The sequence below is a fragment of the Nannospalax galili genome, unplaced genomic scaffold (assembly GCF_000622305.1).
Source record: "Nannospalax galili isolate Female #2095 unplaced genomic scaffold, S.galili_v1.0 scaffold136, whole genome shotgun sequence".
In the NCBI taxonomy this organism is placed as follows: Eukaryota; Metazoa; Chordata; class Mammalia; order Rodentia; family Spalacidae; genus Nannospalax; species Nannospalax galili.
This window is the reverse complement of record NW_008340872.1, coordinates 2,300,033-2,306,804: the sequence shown is the minus strand read 5'-3', so window position 1 is coordinate 2,306,804 and position 6,772 is coordinate 2,300,033.

Below are 6,772 nucleotides of genomic sequence, written 5' to 3'. Positions count from 1 at the left end.
GTGCTTATCAGACCAGGCAGCAGAGGTGGACAGAGGGAAACCAGATGCCTGGCTAAAAACTGATCTCTCTGCAGACAAGAGGAATCTCCTCACAGATGGTGTTGCATATTTTAAAAAGGAGTAACATTGCCCTTGCAATCAATGACAAGGTGGACTAACAGAGGGCCCTAATGCTGACACCTGTAAGCTTGGCTTAAAGGTGGGGCTGAGGGTGCATGTTCCCCACCTGATCAATGATTATTGGTTGGTTTTTTCTTCACCTGCTTGAGAAGAGACTAATGCACAGCAAAGATACTGACAAAATTTTAGAGAGAGTATTGGTTTCTGTAGTTGTTCAAGTGACTCGAGATGTTATGGGTAAAAGGAAAGGGGGAGGGAGGAGACCGCCACTCAAGGTCCCACAAAGGCCGGGGATTCAAACCCAGTTTACTGGAACTCCAATGTCTTTAATTTTAGAACAGTATTCTCAAAGAAATTATGGAGACATCAAATCAACACCAAAACTATTTAAGACTAACATCAACTGGTCTGAGTAGATTCTGGCAGCTCTCGGGGTACAGCCTGGTAAGCTATCCCTTTCACTGGTACAATCAACCAGGCTCCAAGAGAAGCTTTTCAAAGTGAAACAGATACCTGTGAGAAAGTAAAGTCAACTGGTTTGTTTTTGACTTCTTTGATAAAATGTCTTTGTTTCCCACCAGACCTCTGTATTAGTCCACTTTCTATGGTTATAATGAAAGAGCTGAGACTAGATACCTTACAAAGAAAAGTTTATTGAGGTCACAGTATTGGAAGCTGAAAGCCAAACAGCAGAACATTAATTCTGGCAAGATAATCCCAACTCTACTGTGCCCCCCCCACCCCGTGTGTTTCTACGGTTAGAGTGTATGAGGAGATGTGCGCGCGCGTGCACGCACACACACACACACACACACACACACACACACACACACACACACAGACACATTCAGAGAGAGACAGAGAGAATTACATAGTGAGACAAAAGCCAAAACACACAAGTGACTCTTTGACCCATAACAACTGACTCTTAAGACAAATACTTTCATCCTTTCTGAGTGCAGCTCCCTCAATAACTTAAAGACCTCCCACTAGACACCACCTCTTAAAGGTGCCACATCATTTTCCAACATGGCTACCCTGGGTGTTCCAGGTCTTCCTCCTAACACATGAACTCTTGACGGACACACTCAAATCACTTCTAAACCATAGTCATCTCTCTGAAATTTTCTTCTGTGAACCAAGCCCCAGCTTTTAAAACCATTCTGCTGGAAATCACTTTGGTCTGACTTGGATGCAGAAGGAAGTAAAGCGGAAGTGTCGGGGGAGGAAATGTCTCCACTTGTCTATGTTTGAGGATGACTGAAAAACTTGCTCCTTCGCAGTGTTCCTTGGGTATCTTGAGTCAAGAGAGGAGATGAAGGGTTGGACAGACGGCTCAGTGGTGAAGAACATCGACTGTTCTTGCAGAGGACCTAGGTTTGATTCCCAGCACCACATGGCAGCTAACAACTGTATGTAACTCTAGTTCCTGGGGATCCAACACCCTCTTCTGACTTCCGTGGACACTGCATGGCAGGGGTACACTTACGCACATTCAGGCAACATACTCATACACATAAAATAAAATAATAAAGTATTAAAGAAAAGAGAGGAGCTGAATCTCTCTCTAGACCCTGCCTCCATGGCTCCACTTTTGAAGAATGTTCTCTTTCTAAAGTCCTATTCCCTGTCCCCACTTACCCCAAAACACTTTCTAATATGGCTCCCACCATGAAGCCCCCATCCCTCTTCCCAAATATGATATCTCCCTAGTAGAAAGCTACCTCTTCAGATGGTAATTCCCAACAGCACCCCTATATTTACCTGACTACCTGTGATGGAAAACAATTATTTCACAATCTTTCCTCCACCACTCTCCCAAAGTGCTGTATGTTTGTTTATTTTTGACTAGAGTGAACTTAAATCAGTTTTGTTTGGGGGATTTCACAGCCCATCCTTGATATTTTTGGAGATCTGATGGAGGAAGATTGCAGGCAGAGTGAAACCTGAGGGTAGAGTGGTGCCCACGTCTATGAGACTTTTGTGTAAGCTCTGCCCAGTGGGATATGCATAGGTGTACTGTGTTACAGACTCAGCCCAGTGGGATGAGCATAGGTGGACAGTGTTACAGACTCAGCCCAGTGGGATGAGCATAGGTATGCTGTGTTACAGACTCAGCCCAGTGGGATGAACATAGGTGGACAGTGTTACAGACTCAGCCCAGTGGGATGAGCACAGGTGGACAGTGTTACAGACTCAGCCCAGTAGGGTGAGCATAGATGGACAGTGTTACAGACTCAGCCCAGTAGGATGAGCACAGGTGGACAGTGTTACAGACTCAGCCCAGTAGGGTGAGCATAGATGGACAGTGTTACAGACTCAGCCCAGTAGGGTGAGCACAGGTGGACAGTGTTACAGACTCAGCCCAGTGGGGTGAGCATAGGTGGGCAGTGTTACAGACTCAGCCCAGTGGGATGAGCATAGGTGGACAGTGTTACAGACTCAGCCCAGTGGGATGAGCATAGGTGGACAGTGTTACAGACTCAGCCCAGTGGGATGAGCATAGGTGGACAGTGTTACAGACTCAGCCCAGTGGGATGAGCATAGGTGGACAGTGTTACAGACTCAGCCCAGTGGGATGAGCATAGGTGGACAGTGTTACAGACTCAGCCCAGTGGGATGAGCATAGGTGGACAGTGTTACAGACTCAGCCCAGTGGGATGAGCATAGGTGGACAGTGTGACAGACTCAGCCCAGTGGGATGAGCATAGGTGGACAGTGTGACAGACTCAGCCCAGTGGGATGAGCATAGGTGGACAGTGTGACAGACTCAGCCCAGTGGGATGAGCATAGGTGGACAGTGTGACAGACTCAGCCCAGTGGGATGAGCATAGGTGGACAGTGTGACAGACTCAGCCCAGTGGGATGAGCATAGGTGGACAGTGTGACAGACTCAGCCCAGTGGGATGAGCATAGGTGGACAGTGTGACAGACTCAGCCCAGTGGGATGAGCATAGGTGGACAGTGTGACAGACTCAGCCCAGTGGGATGAGCATAGGTGGACAGTGTGACAGACTCAGCCCAGTGGGATGAGCATAGGTGGACAGTGTGACAGACTCAGCCCAGTGGGATGAGCATAGGTGGACAGTGTGACAGACTCAGCCCAGTGGGATGAGCATAGGTGGACAGTGTGACAGACTCAGCCCAGTGGGATGAGCATAGGTGGACAGTGTGACAGACTCAGCCCAGTGGGATGAGCATAGGTGGACAGTGTGACAGACTCAGCCCAGTGGGATGAGCATAGGTGGACAGTGTGACAGACTCAGCCCAGTGGGATGAGCATAGGTGGACAGTGTGACAGACTCAGCCCAGTGGGATGAGCATAGGTGGACAGTGTGACAGACTCAGCCCAGTGGGATGAGCATAGGTGGACAGTGTGACAGACTCAGCCCAGTGGGATGAGCATAGGTGGACAGTGTGACAGACTCAGCCCAGTGGGATGAGCATAGGTGGACAGTGTGACAGACTCAGCCCAGTGGGATGAGCATAGGTGGACAGTGTGACAGACTCAGCCCAGTGGGATGAGCATAGGTGGACAGTGTGACAGACTCAGCCCAGTGGGATGAGCATAGGTGGACAGTGTGACAGACTCAGCCCAGTGGGATGAGCATAGGTGGACAGTGTGACAGACTCAGCCCAGTGGGATGAGCATAGGTGGACAGTGTGACAGACTCAGCCCAGTGGGATGAGCATAGGTGGACAGTGTGACAGACTCAGCCCAGTGGGATGAGCATAGGTGGACAGTGTGACAGACTCAGCCCAGTGGGATGAGCATAGGTGGACAGTGTGACAGACTCAGCCCAGTGGGATGAGCATAGGTGGACAGTGTGACAGACTCAGCCCAGTGGGATGAGCATAGGTGGACAGTGTGACAGACTCAGCCCAGTGGGATGAGCATAGGTGGACAGTGTGACAGACTCAGCCCAGTGGGATGAGCATAGGTGGACAGTGTGACAGACTCAGCCCAGTGGGATGAGCATAGGTGGACAGTGTGACAGACTCAGCCCAGTGGGATGAGCATAGGTGGACAGTGTGACAGACTCAGCCCAGTGGGATGAGCATAGGTGGACAGTGTGACAGACTCAGCCCAGTGGGATGAGCATAGGTGGACAGTGTGACAGACTCAGCCCAGTGGGATGAGCATAGGTGGACAGTGTGACAGACTCAGCCCAGTGGGATGAGCATAGGTGGACAGTGTGACAGACTCAGCCCAGTGGGATGAGCATAGGTGGACAGTGTGACAGACTCAGCCCAGTGGGATGAGCATAGGTGGACAGTGTGACAGACTCAGCCCAGTGGGATGAGCATAGGTGGACAGTGTGACAGACTCAGCCCAGTGGGATGAGCATAGGTGGACAGTGTGACAGACTCAGCCCAGTGGGATGAGCATAGGTGGACAGTGTGACAGACTCAGCCCAGTGGGATGAGCATAGGTGGACAGTGTGACAGACTCAGCCCAGTGGGATGAGCATAGGTGGACAGTGTGACAGACTCAGCCCAGTGGGATGAGCATAGGTGGACAGTGTGACAGACTCAGCCCAGTGGGATGAGCATAGGTGGACAGTGTGACAGACTCAGCCCAGTGGGATGAGCATAGGTGGACAGTGTGACAGACTCAGCCCAGTGGGATGAGCATAGGTGGACAGTGTGACAGACTCAGCCCAGTGGGATGAGCATAGGTGGACAGTGTGACAGACTCAGCCCAGTGGGATGAGCATAGGTGGACAGTGTGACAGACTCAGCCCAGTGGGATGAGCATAGGTGGACAGTGTGACAGACTCAGCCCAGTGGGATGAGCATAGGTGGACAGTGTGACAGACTCAGCCCAGTGGGATGAGCATAGGTGGACAGTGTGACAGACTCAGCCCAGTGGGATGAGCATAGGTGGACAGTGTGACAGACTCAGCCCAGTGGGATGAGCATAGGTGGACAGTGTGACAGACTCAGCCCAGTGGGATGAGCATAGGTGGACAGTGTGACAGACTCAGCCCAGTGGGATGAGCATAGGTGGACAGTGTGACAGACTCAGCCCAGTGGGATGAGCATAGGTGGACAGTGTGACAGACTCAGCCCAGTGGGATGAGCATAGGTGGACAGTGTGACAGACTCAGCCCAGTGGGATGAGCATAGGTGGACAGTGTTACAGACTCAGCCCAGTGGGATGAGCATAGGTGGACAGTGTTACAGACTCAGCCCAGTGGGATGAGCATAGGTGGACAGTGTTACAGACTCAGCCCAGTGGGATGAGCATAGGTGGACAGTGTGACAGACTCAGCCCAGTGGGATGAGCATAGGTGGACAGTGTTACAGACTCAGCCCAGTGGGATGAGCATAGGTGGACAGTGTTACAGACTCAGCCCAGTGGGATGAGCATAGGTGGACAGTGTTACAGACTCAGCCCAGTGGGATGAGCATAGGTGTGCAGTGTTACAGACTCAGCCCAGTGGGATAAGCATAGGTGTACTATGCTGCAAGGAAGCACTTTATTCTATTTGCCAAAGACCAATGGTATGATGATTTGAGAAACCACAGGATTGAGTTTCTATACTCAGCACTGTGAAAAGTTACAATGTAAAAGTGTACATCCAACTGGGACCACCTGATTCCCCCATAGCCATAGAGCCAAATGCTTCTACCCAGTGACAATCATGGGATGGAATTGCTCACTCTGAGTAGTTTTCTGTCTTCTGTCATCTTACGATTCAACTGCATAACTGTTTAAATCAACTCATGGCCACCACTAGGCTCTTTAGATCTTAGCTGCTCCCCTTTGGACTTACACCCCTCTAATTAAGGGGGAGATGTATCAGGCAGGAAGGCTCAGGAGTGGGATTGACTAGGGCATAACCTGGAGCATCAGCCTCAACCCCTAACATTTCAAGTATGCAAGGACAGACTGGCCCCTTCCAGAACTTTTCCAGTCTGGTGCCCACTTGAGAAATTTGTTCTCCAAAACTCAAACCTCAATAATTATTAAAAGCTTATTGGAAGAGTTTTCAATATTTTTGAAACTGGAAATATGCTCATATACTTTAAACAACCCCAAAGGGATCGAGATTGAGGAATGGCCAGGCTGGATAAGAGGCAGTCCAGAGCTGAAGGCCCAGCACGGGGGAGGCCCAGCACGGGGGAGAATGTGCCAATGTCAAATTACTGGATGGGATTTCTGAGCAAGAATCAAATATTTTAGGCCTCCAGCATGTGGGGAAATTATTTTAGCAGGCAGTACTGTGGCACTAGGACAATCATTTGTTTTCTCGAAGTCCAAATTAAGAAATTGTCTGGCTTGATGTTTACTTTCCAACTAAGAATTTTCCCTTTTCTTTAAATTTTTAAAAATTATTATGGAGGTCCATGAAACAGAGAACTTTGTGTTTCAGAATGGCTGGGGTCTTAGGGCCCCAAAGAGGGATTGTTAAATGACCAGTGATCTCCAACCTCAGATGATTTCCCCATCTATTAATCATAAGCCAGAGGAGACACTAGGGAAGAACAGAAGGGCTTGTTTGGAGAGGACCACAAATAATTATAAGTTATGGGAACAGAGAAGAAAATGAGACGCACTGATGAGAAACATCGGGATGAATTGGCGCTGATTTTGTTGTACAATAGAAAATTTGTTTCAAAATTGCTTCCAACGGATGCATAGCAT